Raw genomic sequence first — 21,619 nt, forward strand, 5'->3', positions numbered from 1 at the left:
CAACCAGAACCATCTGCTTGACTTTTGAATTCAAGTTAACATCTCAAACTAATTCCCCACTTTGCTACCTCTATTCTCTTCTCTCTTTGCTAGAACAAAACATTCTGTGTATCATTCAATCTGTCCTTTCATACCAATGTGTAATAATCAATGGACCTTAATTTCTTCTTTATTTTCCTGAGTAATATATTCAGTTCAAAGGGTACTTTGAGAGGAAACCTCTCTCAAGGTTTCTGTATTATGAGATATTTTTGTACCCTGAAGAGCCAGGAGGGTAAGATGAGGCTGAATATTTCTTTAAACCAGGAGATACCCTTGAATTATAGGGTACAATGAGTATTTAATAAATGAAGAGGATCTATTTAGGCAATATTGACTATACCCTATTGCATTTCCTTTCTAGATTTTTATGTGCAGCAACATTCAACACAGCCCAAGCCCAAGGATCACTTTTGGAAGCAAGAAATTTGCACACAATAGCATCAGATTCATCCATGAGAAAAAAAGAAAAGGGAATTGAGAAACAGAAAGGGGAAAAAAGATTTTACTTTGAAGCTGAAATAATGCAAAGTACTAACAGACTAAATAAAGGCTGAGAAGTAAATTCGGTTAAAAACTCCTTTGGTTTCTTAATAACACATGGAGAATCCCATAAATAAAACAAGAGTCATCATCTTCATTTTTTTTTCTTTCCCAACTTCTGACTGTGTGGACTTCATATCTGCTATCCTAGAAATATATATATTTGTCCTGCCACATGTCTGGCTTTTCCATTTACAAAGTTTCACTGGTGGCAATTAGCAGTGGGTAGGCTGGGAATGTGGGCTGACAGGGAAGATAATTCTGGGAGGTGAACAGCTCAGACCATCTTTCTCCCTTTCCCATGTCACTTCACGAGATTTGAAAATTAGTTGGATTGCCTCTCCATAAGCCTCAAGACAGAAGATCTGAACAAAGGTAAATTTCTAGGGGTTGTTTTAGACTGAAATAGGTCTTCAGACATCAAACTTGACCTTTGGTTAACTCTAGTTTGATGAACCTTGGGTGTGTAAACTCCTGGATCAACTTGGAGTTTAGGTTCATTCTGGATTCACTTATACTGATTCATTATAATTCACTCTGGGTTGGAGTAATGCACTGAATGAGAACTGTCAGAATTTATCTCAATGAATTGTGCTATCAATAGGGGAAAAATTAATAATATTAATTAAAATTAATTGGTAGATTTTTGGGGATCATCTGGCCACTTTGGCAATATTTGCACTCTCTCCCCTTTCTCCACAATTTTTATATCAAACTTTCAAGGTCTGTTAACTGAATAAGTAAATCCAGAAAGAAGAAAAAATAAACAATGATGGTTCAAATTCCAGCTAAGAAACTGTGTGACCCTCAGATGATCTCTGAGGTTCCTTCTAGCTCTATGACTTTAAGACTAATTTTGGTCATGGAAAAGAGATAATGAAATATAAGAGTGGGAGGGGGACTACAGGTACAGAACGGTATACACTTTCTGACATGGTCATTGTATCAGTTAGTTTTGTTCAACTGTTTTTCTTGGTTGCAAGGGAGAGGTAATTCAATGCTGATGATTAGGTCAGAACTAGTAATAACTGTGATATAAAAATCAATAATACTGACAAAACTTATGAAAAGTTAAAAAAAGGATATTTCTTGGTAGCTGGGAGGAAAGAACTGTATTTAGTAAAGGAAGTACAACAGTTTTACACCTACCTTTTTTACAACCCAACTTTTAGAGGTCTTATTTAGTATACATGTATTAATTAAGATGTTGACATGAAAGGTAGTTTGAATATTCTAAGCCAACTTAAAGGGCGTGTGTGTTATGTGTGGGGAGCTGATTAGAACCCTACATAGCATTATAGTAATTCCTCCTCAACATTGGCTAGTGCTCCAACTGGCAATCCCTATCTTGGCGTCCTTACCCACAAAAGGCTTTACTTGTCCGGAAAAAAGGGTGAATATTCAATTAATGGGAAGAGAAGAAACATGCCCATATTGGTAAGAACTTGTCTTCCCACTCCTACAAGGTTGGGGGGGGGGAGGATTGTGGCTTTTGGAAGGGAGGGGCAAACAAGATGAGATGATTGGTGTCACTTCTGAAAGCACAGCAAGTTTGTAGTGCTACTTTTCCACCCTTGGATTGCAGTGATCTCATCCTCTGCTAAATCTACAATCTCCTTTAGTTCCTGTAGTTTTAGAGTGGAGCCAATAGGAGAGGGCTATTCTGTATACACCATGGATGAATAAGAATCCTTCACATTTGTACAATGTGTCAGCTCTACAGTGTCCAAAGCTCTTTCCTATAATCTCACAAAAGCTCTGTGAGTTAGCCAGAACAATTATAAGTAAGCTCATTTTACAAAAAAGAAGAGGGAGTCTAAGAGAGGTTTACTGATTTAATATTACACAGCTAGTTACAGGTAGGATGGGAACTTGAATCCAGATCTTCATACCAGTATTGCTTTTTACACTAGACCAGGGGTGGGGAACCTGCGGCCTCGAGGTCACATCTGGTCCTCTAGGTCTTCCAGTGCAGCCCTTTGACAGAATTCAAATTTCACAGTCAATGGGCCACACTTGAGGACCTAGAGGGCCAGGTGTGGCCTTGAGGCTACAGGTTCCCCACCCTTGCTGACTAGATCATATACACATATGCTTGTGTATCTCAGCCTTGCAAATAAGGTATAAAACTTTCCCTAGTTCACAATTTGATTCTTCTAATCTAATTTCCATGAGGAGACTATTAGATTCTAAGGTTGATTCCTTGAATATCATTTTTCCTTTATCCAGAATTGATGGTTATTCACTATAGGTCAATGGACACATAATTCGATTCAGTCCAATGCAATTCAATAAGTTTCAGCTATATGTGCAGGCAGGGTACTAGACATTGATATATAGATAAAAATGAAAAGAGTCCCTGTCCTCAAGATACTTACTTTCTATGGGGAGTGAACAATATATACCTGGATGAGTATAACAGGTATTTTTAATGCCTTCTGGAAGAGGGGGCACTGGATCAGTGAGGAAGTAATTCTAATAGAAATGGGGTTCCACTAATCCATCCAAAAGGATCCCTGCAGAGCAAACATTGGTTTAGTTTTAAATTGTAATATTATCCTTGGGATTATTTTTTGTATTTTTATTTTGCTTAATATTTCCCAATTATATTTTTATCTGGTTCAGACCACACTTGGTAGCACTGGGCTAAATGCTACCCATGGTTTGGGTTGTTTGACACATCTGATGTAGTGGATCAGGAAATGGACTTGCTGTTAAGAATCCCTAGGTTCACACACTAGCTGTGTGACCTGGGGTCAATTACTTTACTCTCCTGGGCATCAGTTTCCTCACCTATACAGAGAAAGAGTTGGACTCAGTGGACTCTGAGGTCCCTTCCAGCTCCAAATCTATAGTCCTATGAAGCTAGGAAATATATGCAGGAGTATATGTCCCATAGTCTTCTAGTTTCTGTTTCCTTTGCCCTGAAGAGACTTTCTGTGATGGATTTTATAAGCTTAGAGCAGAAAAGAGATGCTTATATATGCCCTGTTTGAGGTATTCTTTCCTATCAATTGTAGCTGAGCAGGTGCCTTGCTTGCCCTCCCCCTGTGGTTGAGTGGGACAATCAAAGTGAGAGTCAGAACTGTTCCTGGAAATCTTGGAGTGGGGGAGCTATATGACTGTGGACTTAGAGTAAGCAAAAGGAAAGTTGAAAGCACCAGAAGGTATTGAAGCAAGACTGGATCAGACTGGCCACCCAAATGGAGAGGAGCAAAACTGGTCTGGATTGACTTTACAGCTTTTATGAGACTGAGTTGGAGACAATGCCACACCCCAAGTCTTTTTACCCCTTTCCCCCCAAGTGCTTGGTAAGCAAACCCCACAATTCCTTTTTGTGTTGTTCAGTCAATGCATCCAACTCTTCATGACCCCATTTGGAGTTTTCTTGGTAAAGATACTGTAGTGGTTTGCCATTTCCTTCTCCAGCTTCTTACAGATGAGGAAACTGAGGCAAACAGGGTTAAATGATTTGTTCAAGGTTACACAGTGTCTGAAACCAGATCTGAACTCACAAAGATGAATCTTCCTTATTCTAAGCCCAGTGCCCTATCCACTGTGCCACTTAGCTGCCACAATTCCTTACCTTTATTCTTTCCCAATTCTATCAGTTGGAAGGAGATTGAGGGTGGGGTGAGGGGGTGGGAATAGATTATACACAGCAATTTCATTGATGTTAGCTATTCAGAAGCTTCTTTACCAGTTTGGATTGCCTTGCTATGCTACCATTTCATAGTTATCTTGCTGTGTTTCAATAAGTCTAATAGCCAAGAGAAAAAAGGTAAATTTGTCAATGCCTATGAAGACTTAGGTTGTGACTAAGAAGGGGAGATTCCAAATGGAGGAAATGGAGACTCAGAGCAGAAAGGAGATTCCCTATTTGGGGAATTTTGGATCATATTCTACATTCTAGATCTACAAAGAATTCTAGGGCCAACAGGGAGCAGGTTACGCATGTGTAGTTGGATCACCATCTGGTGAGTAGTGAGGAAGGCTGCAGCCTTTGTGAATAGTTGTAGCAGACCTCACCACCCTGACATAGCCATGGAGCAGGTGGCCCAAATTATACATTTACATCCCTAGCTGGTTGGTTAATTAATTCATTAATTATGTGCCAGCCCTCAACACTTTGTTGATTATAAAAAGCAGGCATGGTCCAGGGAGGATGGACATTACTCTGAAAGCACCATCATAGGTATATCTAGGACCACCTAATTTGTACCACCTATCACGTCAATAAATACAAAAAAGATACACATTTAACACAAATTTATTCTAGGGGTAAAGATGAATATGAATAACTGGTATGGGGGGTATAGATTAGGCAAGGCATCTGTAGGGGGAGACCCTTGAGTGAAGCTAGAAATTTCAGGAGTTGAGCTGAATGGGGAGAGCTTTCCACAGGAGGGGAAAGGCATAGACAAAGGACATAGTTGTATATACTGCAAAAGGTTTGGATGGAATATAGAATACACAAGATGAAGGAATGTGAAAGCCTGAAAAGACAGGTTGGAGTGAGATTGTGAAGGGGTTTAAATGCCAAAGAGAGGAACCTATTCAAGGGAGCCATAGAGGCTTTTTGAGCAGGAGAATGACATGGTCCACTTTGACAGTTGTGTAGAGAATGGATTAATCTGGAGAGAAAATTTTCTTGATTGTGGTAAAGCCTGTGGGAGACTTTTGTTGGGGGAGGGGAAGAGCTGGAGGTGGTGTGACAGAATTTCACAGCCAAGTGTCATGTTTGGGAATTTATAAAAAGCCCCATTACTCCCAGTATTTTCTAAATGTATGAAATGCAATTCCTCCCACCAAGGAAATCAGAAGCCTTTTATGTATTTATTTCTGTCTCTTCTTTTCCCTCTCCCTCCTTCCTCCTCTCTATCTCTCTGTCTCTGTCTTTCTTTCTCTCTTGGTGGATGGCAGAAATAAGGGCTGCTCAGACACTGCTGCCAATTAATAAACTGCTACAAATTACAGATCTAAAATTAGCAGCTTTCTCCTCCTACCCACCCACCAACCAAACATACAAACCCTCCATTCTGACTGTCTTTCAGAACAAGCAAGGAGCAGAAGTTTCTACCTGTGCCTTTAAACCTCACAAGTGAAAGCTAGGATAAAAGACTTGGGTGTTTTCTGGCACTCACAAATGTTATTGCTTGGCATTGCTTACTCACTCACCATTGCCACTCAGAGTAAACCTATCATTTTTGTCTTGAAGAATTCAAAATTATTATTATTTTCCTCTTCTGCTGTAAATATGGTGCTATGTTCTTTTGGTTACTTTACCTTAATCTTTTTTAAGGTGGCCCTATTCCCACAGGCTCCCTTCCTCTCACCCCTCATCCCTTCCTTTCATTTGTTATTCCTTGCCTTGAAGAATTCCAAGAGACCAAAATAGATTTTGCACTGAGTTTGACTAAGTATAGAAAAAAGACCAACTGAATTTCATAGTTTAATAATAATTCAGAGCTGGAAGGATCATAGGATCATGGTTTTAGAGCTAGGAGAGATCATTGAGATCACTTAGTCTAACACCCTCATTTTATAGACGAAAAAATTGAAGTTCCTAAGAGGAGACATTCATTTACCCAAGATCATAAAACTACGTGATGTCAGAGACAGGCTTAGAACCAGCCCTGTAGCTGACTTCTATAGCAGAAGCAGAGGCAGGGTGTGCTGGAACCAGCTCCTACCCCTAAAGAACTGATTGCTAAATTTTCATTGTGAGCATTTATACCTCGGAAATCCACAAATGCTTCAAACTAAGGCTTGATTTATTGTGTGGTTGATGGTCTAGACCAGTGGTGTCAAACTCAGATGGAAACAGGGGTCACTAAAAAGTACCAAAGGACCCCTATGGGCTGCATATTCACTTCTTTTTTAAATGTCATGTTACCTATACTTTATTGTATTTTTATTAATGTGATAACTATTTTTCCAATTACATCTTAATCTAGTTTAAGCCCCATTGGGATTATTGTGGGCAGCATGAGGCTTGTTGGCCATGTTTGGTCTAGACCTAAGAAAGTAATGGAGAAAATCTGAATTATGCAGATTAAACTTAAGAGTGTGTGTGCTTTTGGAGAATCAGTTGGTTAACATTTACTAGTACACCCCTGAACACAGGAGAATATTTTCCAGGTGTCAGAAATCAATGGGAGCCATGTTGTTCAATCCCAGGATTGACCTCAAATTGTAAGAGGCTACATTTGTCATTGGTATTCCTATTTTTAACGTCCTTATGTCTTTTTATCTCACTTTCTTAACTTCACTCAGTCACCTAATGTCTCTATGAAAACCTGCTTGGAAAGAATACCATCCAATGAGTTCATAACTGATAATAGTCTAATGGATTATTTCTTCTAGGCTATTTGCATTATGGGGGACAGTCTCTTAAGCCTAAACAACAAAATTATAATGGTGGTATTTCAGGTTATCAGTGACAGGCTGAGGAGGGAGGTGGATAATTTTGGCAAAAGGGCTTTCTTTGTATCTTTTAAATCATTCCATCTACTTAAGAAGATGAAGTAGAATATAAGTTTCTTGAGGGAAGGAATACTTTCATTTTTATCACTGTATCCCCAGTACCTACCATATTGCCTTATAAATCATATTATGGATTTAGAGTTGAAAGAAGTTCATGGATTGGGGACAGTTAGGTGGTTCAGTGAATAGAACACCAGCCCTGGAATCAGGAGGACCTGAGTTCAAATTCAGACTCAGATACTTGATACACCTACTAACTGTGTGACCTTGGGCAAGTCACTTAACCCAAATTGCCTTGCCTTCCCACTTCAAAAAAAAATAAAAAAAAGTTCAGGGATAATCTAGCCCAACCCCTCAATTTACAGGTGATAAAACTGAGGACCAGAGAAGTTAAGTTCCTTGCCCAAAATTGTACAGATAAATGAGTGGTGGAGCTGGTATTTGAACCCAGTTCTCTGACTTCAAAGCCTAGTAGTCCTTCTACTAGGTGGTATTGCTTTGTCATAGTGAGAGCTTAATGAGTTGAACTGAATAAGATTCAATCAGGATCTCATCTCATTCTTTACTGGAAAGAGCCTGAGGTCATTCAACAACTCTGTCTTCTCCCTTGTTCCTCAGGGTCTGTTCAGATGATTCTGGTTCAGATTATATAAATCCAGCAATAATCCTCGAATGCACAATTTTTCCAGGTCCCCAAAGATGCTGTGTTTTTATTATTGGGTCATATTCTCAAATTATTTCCTGATCATTAATTCTCTTGCCTCTTCTTACTTTAAGTTTTTAATAAAAAAAATTCATAACACTGGGGGGATACCCAACATTGCAATCTGGCAATCAGAGAAATAACAGAATTGTCCATTCTGACAGGTGTATGAGAGACTGCCTCTTGAGCAGATTGGAGGCCTTCATCTCAGACTGACTTAGAAAAGATATTGGTTTGGTGAGCACAAATCTTTATGAGCTAGCTGCTTGTTTGAGTTAAAGTTTGCTGGCTCCAATAAAGATGTCATTTATCTGCTGAAAGAGCTGGGGTCTCTGGAGAAACTTTCACAGATCCAGAAATAATTACTCTTTCACTCACCTCTGCAATAGCCTCCTCCCCTCTCCAGAAGCTTCTTCTGCCATCAGTAAAGTTCTATGACCAGCTGGGGGTATCATGCACAGACCACCATGTCTATAACACATTTCAGTTTCACAAGATTCTAATTTTAACCTAAGCTTGGGACATATCACTCCCCCTCCCCTTATGGCTAGTGTGCCATTTTAGTTAATTTTCCAATATAATAATAACTTTATTTATGGTATTTGTTGAAAAAAAACAAAAGAAAATTTAAAAAACTAAACAAAACAAAAACAAACTGTTCTTTCCCTGCTATATTACCTTGGGAAGGAATGTGGTATAATGGAAAGAATATTGGCTGTGAATTCAAAAAACCCAGTTTCAAATTCAGCACCTCATGGTTACTCCCTATGTGACCGTACTACCCTGAACCTCAGTTTCCTTATCTGTAGAATAAGGGGCGGAGATGAACTAGACGGCTTCTGAGACCCCTCACAATGTTGTGCTCAAGAGATAGCAAGAAGGTAAGTGTTGTTGAATTGTTGAGTATGTATAGGATGTAAAGTGTTACAAGACTGGAAAAGCTAGGAAAAGGCTTTGTTGTAATGTACTTTAAGTGCCAAACAAAACATTTTGTTTTTGATCTTGGAAATACTAGGGAGCCACTGGAATTTCTTAAGCTGGGAATGATAGACATAATCAGGCCTGTGCATTAGGAAGAACACTTTGTCAGTTGAATGGAAGATGGATTACAGTGGGAAACTCTTGAGGCAGGCAGAAGGCCAACAGAACGGTAATGCAATTTTCCAGGCATGAGGTGGTGAGGGCTTGTATTGGATTGATGGCCATGTGTGTGTAAAGGGATATTATATGAAAGATGCTGTGAAGGTAGAAACCACAAGATTTGACCTGTGAAATTGGACCTGTGGGGTGAATGTAGTGAGAGGTCACGGATGACACTGAGGCTGTGAGCCTAGATGACTGGGAGGGATGATGGTGGTGTCCCTGACAGTAACAGGGAAGTGAGAAGAGGAGTAAATTTGGGGGGGAAATGAGTTTGTTTTGGGCATGTTGAATTTGAAGAGCTTGCAGGAGATCTAGTTTGAAATATGTACAAAAGGCGGTTGGTAATGTGCTCAGGAGAGACTAGTTGGATATAAAAACCGAGGAGTCATCGGAAGAGTGATGATAAATGAACTCTTCAGAACTGAGAAGTTCACCAAGAGAAATAATATAGAGGGAAAAAAGGGCTCAGGACAGAGTCTTGGGGGATACCCATAGTAGGTGAGTGTGACATGGATGGAGATCCAGAAAAGGAAACAAAGAAGAGGCAGCCAGACAGGTAGAAAGTGAACTAGGAGAGAGAAATATCACAGAAATCTGGAGAGGAGAGAAGATCCAAGAGAAAGTAATTGATAGTGTCAGAGACTACGGAGACAAGAAGAATGAGGATTGAAAAAATCTCGACAGGGGTGGCTAGGTGGTGCAGTGAATAGAACTCTGGCCCTGGAGTCAGGAGGACCTGAGTTCAAATGCAGCCTCAGACACTTAACACTTTCTAGCCATGTGACCTTGGGCAATTCACTTAACTCCAATTGCCCTGCCTTCCCCCCTCCAAAAAAGAAAAAGAAAAAAAAAGAAAAAAAGGTAGACAAGAGATCATTAGTAACTTTGGAGAGAGCTGTTTCATTTGAGTGATTAGGTCAGAAGCTAAATTGCAGAGGGTTTAGAATCAAATAAGGGGAGAAGCAATGGAGGTACCTCAAGGTTGGCTTTCTCAAGTTTAGCCAAGAAAGATAGGGTGGTGGGTAGTGGGAATGGTCAGATTAAATTAGGGTTTTTTTTTTTAAAGGATAGGAGAGACATGGGTGTTGTTTGTAGGACAGCAGGGAAGGAGCCAGTAGATTATGAGAAATTGAAGATTAGAAAGAAAGTGGGGATGATGGGGAGGGGAATCTGCTGGAGAAGATGGGATGATATAAGAACAATGGTTCATGTTGAGGGCTTTGCCTTGGCAAAGAGAAGGGTCATCTCCTCATGTGAGGCAGGGATGAAGGTAGAGATAGTTGGGAGTAGATGACTGAGTGATTTAAGATGAGGAATGGGGGAGCAGAAGAAGTTGTTCAATGACCTCTGGTTTTTCACTGAAGTAAGAGATGAGGTCTTGATTTGAGAGGATGCTCCTCTTATTGTGGGAGGGGTTGTAGAGGGGTTGAGGAGAGTCAAGAAAATTCAAAATATCTGCTGTGGTGAGTGGGATAGTGAACTGATTAGGGAAGAATAAAAGTATTGCCTTTGCTTCAGTGAGGGCCCAATTGAGATCATGTAACATAGATTTGTAATGGACCCAGTAGGCATAAGTATGTGATTTTTCCCAGCTCCACATATAGAGGTGAAAGAGGTAAATGGTGTGAGTAATCCAAGGTTGGAGTTTGGCAGAGAATGATCAGTGATGGTATGTGTGTGTGTGTGTGTGTGTAGGTATGTGTGTGTGTCTGTGTGTGTTTGTGTGTCTGTGTGTCTGTGTGTGTTATTTCAGTACTGGGAACCAGGCAACTGAAATGTTGTAGAGGGTGGAGTGATTCTGGGTTGGGCAGCAGCAGCTCTGGACACTAGTCTGGTCCTTCTGGTGCCTGGCATTGAAGCAGGGGTGGAGTGCAGGAAATACAGTAAATCACTCCTCAGTGATTCTTTGTGATTTTGTATACTATATGTTAGAATCACTCAAGATGGAGAAATCCTTGCCTTCTGAGAGTTATGAAACTTAGAATAGTTGAATAGCTGATTCATATCTCCCATCTCACACTTATTCCATGTTAAACACTCTTTGAGCAGAGTGGAGGGAATCATAAGCATTATTTAAATAAGTATTTCTCTATCTTTGTCTCTACTACTGTCTCTTTGCTCTCTATCTCTGTCTCTAATTGAAATTGTGTAAATTAATTAATAATAGTAGCATTTATATACACTTTAAGGTTTGCAAAGTGCTTTACAAAATCATCCCATTTTATCCTCACATCAACCCTAGTAGGTGGGAACTTATCATCTCCATTTTACAGGTGAGAAGCCTGAGGCAGACACAAGTTATCACTTGCCGGAGGTCACAGCTAGCAAGTGTCTGAGGCTGGATTTGAACTCACGTTTTTCTGACTCTATGTAGGGTGCTCCATCCACTGCACAACCTGTTTGTCTCTAAGTTAAAGATGTGATGTGACTATATAATATTGGCTTTTATAGATGACTGGTCTTTTCTAGTGACGTTCTTGATGCTGGATACAAACAGTAGCCTAAGGATTAAGAGTTGCTTTTCTAGTACTTTGTGAAATCCCTAGTTTGTTCTGGAACCTGAAGGCTCCCTAAAGTCTTTTTCCCCTTATCTTGAACCTGTACCAAAAGAATGGGTCCTTTAATTTTTAAACTGTATCCTTCTGCCCTATCCTTAAATCCTTAAACCGTAAAGAATTCCCTTTGTCTCCCTCATCCTGCCCTGTCTTTAATTTTTAACCCCCATAAAAACCTCTAAAACCACATCACCATTCTAAAACCTCTGTATAAGCATAACTCCCCCAAATATTGGGGTCTCACTTAGTTTTATTGCTAGGAGACCCATGCTGCTTTACACAATAAAGCTCCCAGTGGCTACAGAGAAGATCTAAGGGAGTTTTTTCCACATCTGCACCAGCTCTCCCAACTCTAAACCTCAACATTTTTTATGCTATATCTTTTTACTATGGTAACGTAATAGTAGACATGCTATTGTTTAATCATTTTTCAGTTGTGTCTGACTCTTCATGACCCCTTTTGGAGTTTTCTTGGCAAAGATACTGGAGCAGTTTGCTTTGTCATTTCCTTCTCCAGTGGATTAAGGCAAACATAGATTAAGTGACTTGCCGAGCTATGTCACATAACTAATATGTCCGAGGTCACATTTGAACTCAGGTCTTCCTGCTTCTAGGCCTGGTGCTCTATCTACTACACCGCCTAGTTGCAACTGCTATTCATCCCTGGCAAAAGCACTAATATTACATATTCTCTGCATAGCACTTTAAAAGTTCCCTTTTCCAGGGGTGGCTAGGTGGTGCAATGAATAGAACACCTGCCCTGGAGTCAGGAGGACCTGAGTTCAAATCTGGCCTCAGATGCTTGACACTTACTAGCCGTGATACCTTGGGCAACTTGCTTAACCCCATTTGCCCTGCCTTCCCCCTCTAAAAAAGCAAAAGAAAAAATTTCTCTTTCCTTGACCCTTTGTGAAAGCAAGGTCTTCATCCTTTTGTCATTTTTGTTATTATCAGCTCTAGTTGCAGACTTCCAGACTGCCCTGCCTGCTACATGTTCTGATGACTGAGCTGCTGGAAGCTTCTGGTACAGGGTTTCTTTGTTTGCGATGGAAAACTGAACTTGAAATCAGGTAAACTCGAGTTTGATTTCTGCCTTGGAGAGTTGTTAGCTGGGTCATCCTGGGCAAGTGATGCAAACTCTTTCAGCTTCATTTTCCCACTAAGTAAAATAGAGACGATAATAGAACCTATCTCACCCAGTTGTTGTGAGGACCATATGAGACAAGATGTATAAGGTATTTTGCAAACCATAAGCCATATAAATATGAACTATTGGCTATTTCCTGCCTTTGCTTGTAAGATCAGCTATATTGTTTAGCTCATTTTGATAAATAATCAGAAGTTCCCTACTAAAGCTCCCATCTATCCAGAAGTTGTCTATAGCTGTAGTCTGCCAGAGAAATCTCAAGGAAAATATAACCACCAGAGCCTTTAGGCCTGTAACCACCAGTGCCCTATTCTCTTACCTTTCCTGAAACTTTTAGTCTATCAGATCTCAACAAACTATCCACCTGCCTTGCCAGTCCTCTTTGAACTCCTTTCTGTCACAAATTCTCACTGGCTCTCAGTTTCCTACTCATCCTTCCAGACCCAGCTCCTGGAATTCTTCCTTGGAGGTGATGCCTTCTTCATCTGATCTCACAGCTCTTGCTAATCCCTGGCAATTTGTATCATACTTTACTGGGTGTATGTCTTATCACCACCTACAGATTATAAATTTAAAACGAGGCATTTTGACTATGTCTTATTTATTTTTGTCTCTCCTCTAGTGAATCACATATTACAAGATTTTAATAAAAGTAGTTAAATGAAAACCTTTTCTAGCTATGGATTCCATGATCATAAGGGTTTGACTACATTTTAAGGTCCTTCCTGTGATGCTACAATTCTAAATCAAAAAGCATTTTATTTTTACTATGATTTTCATAGATGTTTTGGGATCTCCTTTTGGAAATATATGGTCAAATTAATACTGAGATTCCTCAGAGGATGGTGTCTGCTTCAGAACATATTTTGTAAACCATTTGTGTAAATTTACTTCCAAACCCAAAGTTCACTCCAATTCTTCCAGAGTAATGCTTAAAAATGACTTAACCACTTAAGGGCTCACCAGAAGATTCCCCTTCGGAGTTCTTAAGACCATTTTTTCCCCTGTCATAGGGGCAAAGGCAACACATTCTACAAAGGCCTATTGTCAGCATTAAAAGAATACCCACTCTTCAGTCTTCCCAGATCTCACTTACTGAATTGTGGTGAATGTCAGTCTACACCCTTCCTCCCTTTCCCTACTCTGAAAGCAAGTTTCACAAAGCATTATTTCAGCTAATAATGGTTTAAAAAAATTCTTCATTAAGTAACATAGCCTTGCGTTGGGGCCTCTTATCATCTCTATTGCTCATAATTAATGACATGCATGCACACTCACACACACACAGTGGATTTGTCACTCAATTCTTTTCTTTCTTTCTTCTGTCATACTTGATACCCGCCCCAGCATAAGCACAGACCCACTGAGCAACACTACCTTTTTTTCTTCTCCTGCCTCCCACACAAGCACTCACAGCTCTTTGGAACTATCAGCAAAGATTCTTTGACTTCTTCATTAATAAGCTTTTCTTTTCCTTCTTTTATATTTCTTCTTCCTGTCTTTTTCTCAAATGCCCTGTGGACATTTTTTGCTTTTGCAATTGCCTTCAAGTAGGCAACCAGGATTGCTGTGAGAATTTTATTGTGAAGAAAGAATAGAAATTCCCTGAGTAGGAATGGCCTAGTGCAAAAAAAAAAAATCAGAGAACTTGGGTTCTAATACTGACTCTTCTTAAGACCTGTATAAACTTGGGCAAATCAGTCTCTGAGCTGAGCTCACTTTTGTCACCTGGGAAATTGACTATATTAACTTGAATGTGCCTTATAGCTCTACTTTATGACCCTGTGAACTCTAGTTTACTGCATTTCCAGGTAAAGGGGCCAGGCAGAACCAGCATGCTTAATAATCCTAGGGAAGATTAAGACAGTTCTTTAAGGATGATATAAGCAGCAATTTTGTTTTTATAGGTAAATAGATAACACCCTCCACTTATCCCCAAACCTGACCATTCATTCTTCTGCAGAAAGGGGTGTGTAGAATGAAATGTGGTTTCTCAAGCAGACTATTTGCTAAAGTACTATAAGTCTTTAGGCCTCAGTTTCTAGCTGCCAGAAGTCAGGTGACCTTGGGGAAACCAAGACTCTGGAAATCCGCTTGTCACCCCACCTGCCAAATAAGGGAATGCTAACAGAACAACCAATCAATTTAAAAGATTACATGAGGAAGGGGAGGGTTGCTGTTTTCACCGGTTTTCGGCTATATAAGCCAGCTTTGGCTTCTTTGACCTCCTTTCTCTGGACTTCCCAGTGACAAGACCGCCTGCTTCTTGTAAGATTCAATAAAACTTCCTGCTTTCACCTTGAGATGTCTCCGAGTAGTCAATTTGGGGTAGTATCTCTATACCCCACACAGGGGCACCCAAATGAGGAGCAGTTCTAAATCCCTGAGCAGCAGGATCCCCAAGTTTGTTTTCCTGTTCTCTGCTTCCAAAGCGTAGAACAGGGAGTGAGTCTCTACTTTTCATAACCTGGGACAGCAACTGTCATATTATCTTTATTTTTATGGGAACCAGGGAAGGTCTGTCAAAGGAGAAACAATTAGGAAAAGGGGATTGGAAAAGTCTTCTGGTTAGGGTGATTCTGTCCATTTTTACATTCCTGCTGGAACCTGCTTGGCCCTACACTGGCCATGGTGGTCTCTTCTTGCTATTGCTAAGGGCTTTATACAGTGTTACAGAAATGAAAGATCGTTATTAATATTATTATCCCCATTATTAATATCATCATCATTATAATAATAAGTGTTGTTAAGTCATTTTTAGTTGTGTCTGATTCTTCATGACCCCATTTGGAGTTTTCCTTGGCAAAGATACTGGAGTGGTTTGCTATTTCCTTCAGTCCATTTTACAGATGAGAAAGCTGAGGCAAACAAGGTTAAGTGACTTTCCCAGGGTCACACAGCTAGTAAGCTTCTGAGGTCAGATTTTAACTCAGGAAGATGATTCTTCTTGACTCCGGGTCCAGCACTCTATTCACTGCCACCTAGCTGTCTCTTATTTTTCTCAGAAGAGATTTGAGAATTATGCCAATGCCCCTTGTTACCTTCCTCACTTAGAGCCAGACTTTTATCCTCTGCTTTAAGATCTTCTGCCTTATGAATCCTGAACATTGTAGGTTCATTTTGGACTAGGGAAGGAGGGGCCAGGGAGGGAAGGAAAAAAATTTTACATAATAATTTTATTATATATTTAAAAGGAATAAAAAGTTGTACATAATAGATTTGCAGTTTCATGTGTAATCATCCTTTTTATTATACTGTGTTATGGAAATGTTTGTTTTAAAAATAAAGTAAATAAATGCAAAAGATTTTTTTTAAATGAAAAAGACCAAAAAAAATTAGTTGGAGAGAGTGCTGGTCTTAGAACCAAGAAGCCCTGTATTCAAGCCTTGTTTCTGCTTCCTGATAGCTGTGACATGCTGGACAAGTCCCTTCACTTCTCAGGCTCCAGACAATGCTCTGGGATTATGAACTGCAGAGCAGCTACTGTTGAGGCCATGTGAATTGGCTATGCTCACACTGCTATTTAGGGTCCTAGGTGGGATCTGAATGCAAGTCTGGTATTCTGTACCTCATGCCAAACTGCCACTTAAATGAACTAGTGTGAATTATAAAAGTTGACACTGAGGAGTATTGCCCTTTGTTAGTGATTTTGACAATATTACTGGATGGCTGGAACCTGGACCTGACCAAGTGTGACAAATCTCATTTCTTTTCTTTCTTTTTTTTTGGAGGGGAGAAGGCAGGGCAAATGTGATTAAGTTACTTACCCAAGGTCACACGGCTAGTAAGTGTCAAGTGTCTGAGGCCAAATTTGAACTCAGGTCCTCTTGACTCCAGGGATAGTGCTCTATTCACTGTGTCACCTAGCTGCCCCTACAAATCTCATTTCTTAAATACCATAGCACCCCAGCCTGCTCCACTATTCTATTTGTTTACTCTCTTACTCCTTTCCCTCCCAAATTCCTTCTTCCTCTCTGTCCTTGGTCGTTTATAGCTTCCTTCATTTTGAACACTCTTCCCCCTTTTAGACTGCCTATGTGGTACTAAAACTGCAACCACAACTGCACACAACTTGAAAAACAAAAAGTCACACCAGCTATTTATTATCATGTAGTTGACTGACTGGAATTTTCAGTTTTCAGCTAGTTGTTTTGGCACTGTGCAGGCATAACCTGGGTCTGAATCCTTCCTCACACATTTAATGGCTGTGTGACCCTGGCCAAGTAACTTAATGTCTCTGGGACTTAGTTTCCTCAACTGTAAAATAAAGGGTTCAGACCCAATGACTTCAGAGATTTCAGCTTTAAATCTTAGGATCTTATGAAAAACGAAACAGTTCCTGCCCTTGGGGAGCTTACATTTTATGAGGGAAACAACAGGCACACAGATAATTCTGTACAAAAGATACACAAAGTAATTTTTTTTTGGAGGGGAGGGCACTAGCAAGTAAGAGGGACTAAGAAAGGCTTCCTGTAGGAGGTGACAGCTAAGTTAAATGCTGAAGAAAGCAGCTAGGGCTTCTAAAGGCATCCATAAGGAAGAAGTGCATTGTAGGTTATGACTAAATAGTCTTTGACTACCCTCTTCATATTAATAATGAAGCACTCCCTAGTGATTCCACCCTTAGGGCATGTTCAGTTGACATTCCAATTAATTGCAGGGACTTCCTTTCCCTCTTTAGAGTATGGCAGATATTCTGGTGACTTCTTGCTGACCATGGTGACTCAGGGGTTTATACCATAGGATGATGAAAAATTTTTTAATTGGCTGCTGATTCAGAATTCCTTGGATATAGTGGAGGGGTGAACTGACCCTCAGGCATTCTCTTCCCTTTGAAGTGGGAGAGGATGAGTCCGGGGCTATGTGCAGAGTTTGGTGGGGGGAGGGCAGCCCCTTCAGATCACCAACTTGGCCCTGAAGCCATGAGTATGGCCTTCCTGGAATGACACCTCCACCCTCATGTGTCTTTTTTCCTTTGCAGAGGGCCTTGTGAGGTCTGAAACTACATCTGGCCTCTTTCTACATTTCCCGCATCTGAGTTGCAGGATGAAGAGAGAACACCTGGGCATCAGGCGAAGCAGGTTGTGCCTGGGAGCTGCTATTGGAGCAGTTGTGATGGCAATGTTAGCAGAAGCAGAGTCCACAGCAGGCACTCTAACCGTGAATGAGTCTCCAATTAGAGAGACCATAAGAAGATCATGCTTAGTTGTTTAATCAATGCTAATTCAGAGGTAAAATGGTAAAACAGCTAATTAGCAGGCTAGTAAACATGTGCTAGGGTCTAGCTTAGGGATGGACAGCTAGGTAGTGAAGTAGATCGATAGAGCACTGACTCAAAAAAAAAAAAAAGAAAAGATAGAGTACTACCTCTACCGAGTCAGGACAATCTGAGTTCAAATCCTGCTGCGTACACTTACTAGCTATATGACCCTGGGCAAGTCACTTAATGCTCTTTGGCTCAGTTTCCTCATCTGTAAAATTAGTTGGAGAAGAAAATGTCAAGCCACTCTGGTATCTCTGCTAAGAAAATCCCAAATGGGATCACAGAGGGTTGGACACAACAGAAACAAGTCAACAACAACTGGCTTAAGTATTGTTCTCTAAGCTGTCTATATTAGTAGGGGAAAAGCAGATTACCGAATTAGGTTTCACTTCTCTGTGATGTGTAGTGTGATTTCTAGTTATTTTACTCGGTGGGAACATGTTCTATCGCTACATTCATATTGGATATTGCGTGTTTCCTTTACTTTTGAAGGGCATTGGGAACCCTAGATCAGGATCAAAGTGAACTTGTTCTTGGGAATCTAAGGTTAGGTTGAAATGAAACGCTGGGGAGTCCAATTCTCCTATTGAGTTATAACAAGGCAGCTGCAGAACAATGAACCTGGGGCAAACCATCCTACCAGGCAAAGGGCAGGGACTGGTTTATGTCACCAGCACTTGTGGTCTTAGATGAATAATGTCTATATAGCCAGCCACTGTGCTGGAATAATACTGTTCACATTATGCAGCTCTTAAAATTTGCCAAGCATTTTCCCATCCAAGACTGTCTCCGATTTTTCTTGTATGCATCTTGTTGGTCTAGAATTGTTTTCATGTTGTCTCCCCCATGAGACTCTAACCTCGGGGAGAGCAGGGACTATCTTTTGCCTTTTTTTTGTATCCCTTGAGATTATTAGTACAGCGTCTGACACATAGAAAGTGCTTGTTGACTGACTTTCCCCACATTATCACATTTATTTTTCACAACAACCCTGTGATGTAGGTTATTTCCATATGTGTGTGTGTATTTACTTTTTGGAGGGGGGAGGGCAGGGCAATTGGGGTTAAGTGACTTGCCCAAACTCACACGGCTAGTAAGTGTGTCAGGTGTCTAAGGCCAAATTTGAACTCAGGTCCTCCTGACTCCAGGGCAGGTGCTCTATTCACTGTGGCCACCTGCTGCCCCAAGGTTATTTGCATTTTAAAAACAACTAGATTTGTTATTTCACTGGGTTATGTCACTCTCAGACAGGAATTTCCTCTAACAATGTAAACTAAGATGTTCTCTGTAATCTGTAACTTCAGAGAACTGCAGAGAAAACTTCAGAGAAGCTTAGCGGTGGGCCTGGTCAGGGTCACCACACTAGCATATTTGGGAGGCATCACTTGACCTCAGGCTAGTTCTCTCCATTATACCACACTGCCTCTCCATTTCATAAGAAAACTGAAACTCTGAGTGGCTGACTGACTTGTCCAGGGTCACACAGACAGTTCAGTTGTCTGAGGTAAGGTTCAAACCCAGGCTTTTAAATTCTAAGTCTTTTTTATAGATGAGGACAAGGAGACACAAAGGATGGCGCCACAGCCAATTGAATGGTGGCACAGCCAACCCTCCAACCTCCACAGAGGCTTCCTTGGCAGCTTTACTCCCTTAATATTCCACTTTACAGATGATATCTAGGGAAAGGAGTTTGATGCCTTTTCCTCAGCTGTTAAGCTCTTGTATTTATTTTTTTTCTAGCACAGAAACTGGAGAAATTATTAGAAAGAACAAAACAGAGCTATGGTGGGCTATGGTGACCCTTCCTTGGCTAACTAGACAGTGTGAGATAGAGGGTCGCCTGTGCAAAGGTTAAGCTGCACTCTACATCTCCTGCCTGAGGATATTATCTGTCAGTGACAGATAGAGTGAGTTTCATTGATTGTCAATTTTGTTTTACCTCTGAGTTTTAGAAGACAAAGTTTCTCTGGATCATCTTCCCTTCCAGCTTGCTTGTGTAGTTTCAATCTATTCTAGTAATGAATTCAGTTGGCATTTTCCCCTCTGGAACCTTGTTATTAAAACAAACTCGACAGATACTCTGCTTGCAGATACAAAATACTGAGGATAAAATGAACTCAAATGTAGACTCTAAGTCTCAATATTCGTTCAGCCACCGTGTGACAAGAAGAATGAGTGAGAACATCAGGCTCCAGTTAATCCCCACATTTGAGCCCCAGCCTCTGGGAAAGGAGTCAATCGCAACTGATTTCCCTGGCATTTTAGCTTTGTAAATGGTAGAAAGAGAAATTGATAGGGAACACATAAAGAGAGAAAAGATATTTAATCCATTAACTTGATGGATAACTGGCAGATTTAAGGCAGAAGAATTATAGAAAAGGAGTTTAAACACAAGGATGGGAATCTGTTTGAAGAGCTACAATAAAGTGAAGAGAGAGTTCTCCCCCCCTCCTCAATCTGCACCTACTTGTGAAAAAAAAAACTAATACAAACTAGGTCTTTGGCATTTTTTGATCTGTGGATGTAAAGATGAGAGGCATTGTGAGGTAGTGAATAGGGAGCTGGCTTCAGAATCAGGAAGACCCATAACTAAATCCCATTTCTGACATACCATGTGACCCTGGGCAAGTGATTTAACATTCTAGGACCCCAGGCAACCCTCTAAGACCTTAGAATAATAGCTTTAAAGCCGACAGTGATCTTAGAGGTCCTCTGATTCTACTCTCCTTTTTTGCAGAGGAGTAACTGAGGCCTAGAGAGTTTAAATGATTTGCCCAGGGTCAAACAGCCTGCTGTCTGAGGGAGCATTCAATTTCAGGTTTTCCTGACTCCAAGTTCATTACTCTATCCAATATGAAGGAAGCGTGTTCATTTGCATTGGTAGAGGAAGTTCCTTACTAGGAGCTCCCTATGATGATGAAATCAAAGGTTTGGTTAAAAAAAATTAAAATTATTTCAATGGAAAACCTCAGATATACATATTAAATTCATACCAATGGGTAGTTTTTTTTTTTAAGACAATGGACTCAATTTTCTTTTTCAAAACTGCCTCCATTAACATTTAAAAGATTGCTCCATATTCATCACTCCTATTTTAAGCTGTAAGTCATCAAAGCAGTCCTATATTCATCAGCTGATTAAGCCCACCAGGCTGTTGAATACACACCTACTACACCACCTGTGAACCCTGCGAAATTTCTTTGCCCTTTTCTTCCCTTGCACACATCCAGGGAGTTTCAACATTTCTTGAGAAATGCTCAGTAGGAAGGCCTTAACTATAGAATTCCTCCTCCTGAACGTCTTCATTTCAGGGATTTAAGGAACAACCAGTCAGTTTCTGAATGGAGTCACCACTACCATTGTCCATAGAGCTCTTTTCCAATCTTGCAGATGTTAAAACTTGCCCTAATTCTAACAGGAAACTTATAATGAAAGAGTTCACAATTTAAAACCAGTCTCTAAGAGAAGAGATAATCATATTTGATCCATTGTCCTCTTAGTCTTGTAAATGGGAGAAAGAGGAATTGAAAGGAAGGGAACCAAAAAGAGCAAGAAATATATTTAATATATATATGTATGTATATATATATATATATATATATATTTAAAGCAATCGGGGTTAAGTAACTTGCTCAAGGTTACACGGCCAGTTATTTCTGGGTGTGGTGCTGAGTATCTGAGCCCGGATTTGATCCAGATCATCCCGACACTGGAGCCAGTGCTCTTACTCGCTGAGCCAC

At 40.3% G+C, this 21,619-nt stretch overlaps 1 long non-coding RNA gene across 1 annotated transcript; it reads left to right on the forward strand.

Annotated features, from left to right (window-relative positions):
- The first annotated feature begins 1,873 nt into the window (after positions 1 to 1,873).
- LOC138172803 (uncharacterized) lies at positions 1,874 to 18,643 on the forward strand. The gene is made up of 3 exons (XR_011171252.1): positions 1,874 to 2,019; positions 12,424 to 12,539; positions 17,598 to 18,643. It is a non-coding gene; the product is annotated as an uncharacterized lncRNA (long non-coding RNA).
- The last annotated feature ends 2,976 nt before the right edge of the window (positions 18,644 to 21,619 follow it).

Source organism: Petaurus breviceps, unplaced genomic scaffold, assembly GCF_028583685.1.
Source record: "Petaurus breviceps papuanus isolate PSGF00001 unplaced genomic scaffold, PetGlider_PUasm1.0 551, whole genome shotgun sequence".
NCBI classification, from domain to species: domain Eukaryota; kingdom Metazoa; phylum Chordata; class Mammalia; order Diprotodontia; family Petauridae; genus Petaurus; species Petaurus breviceps.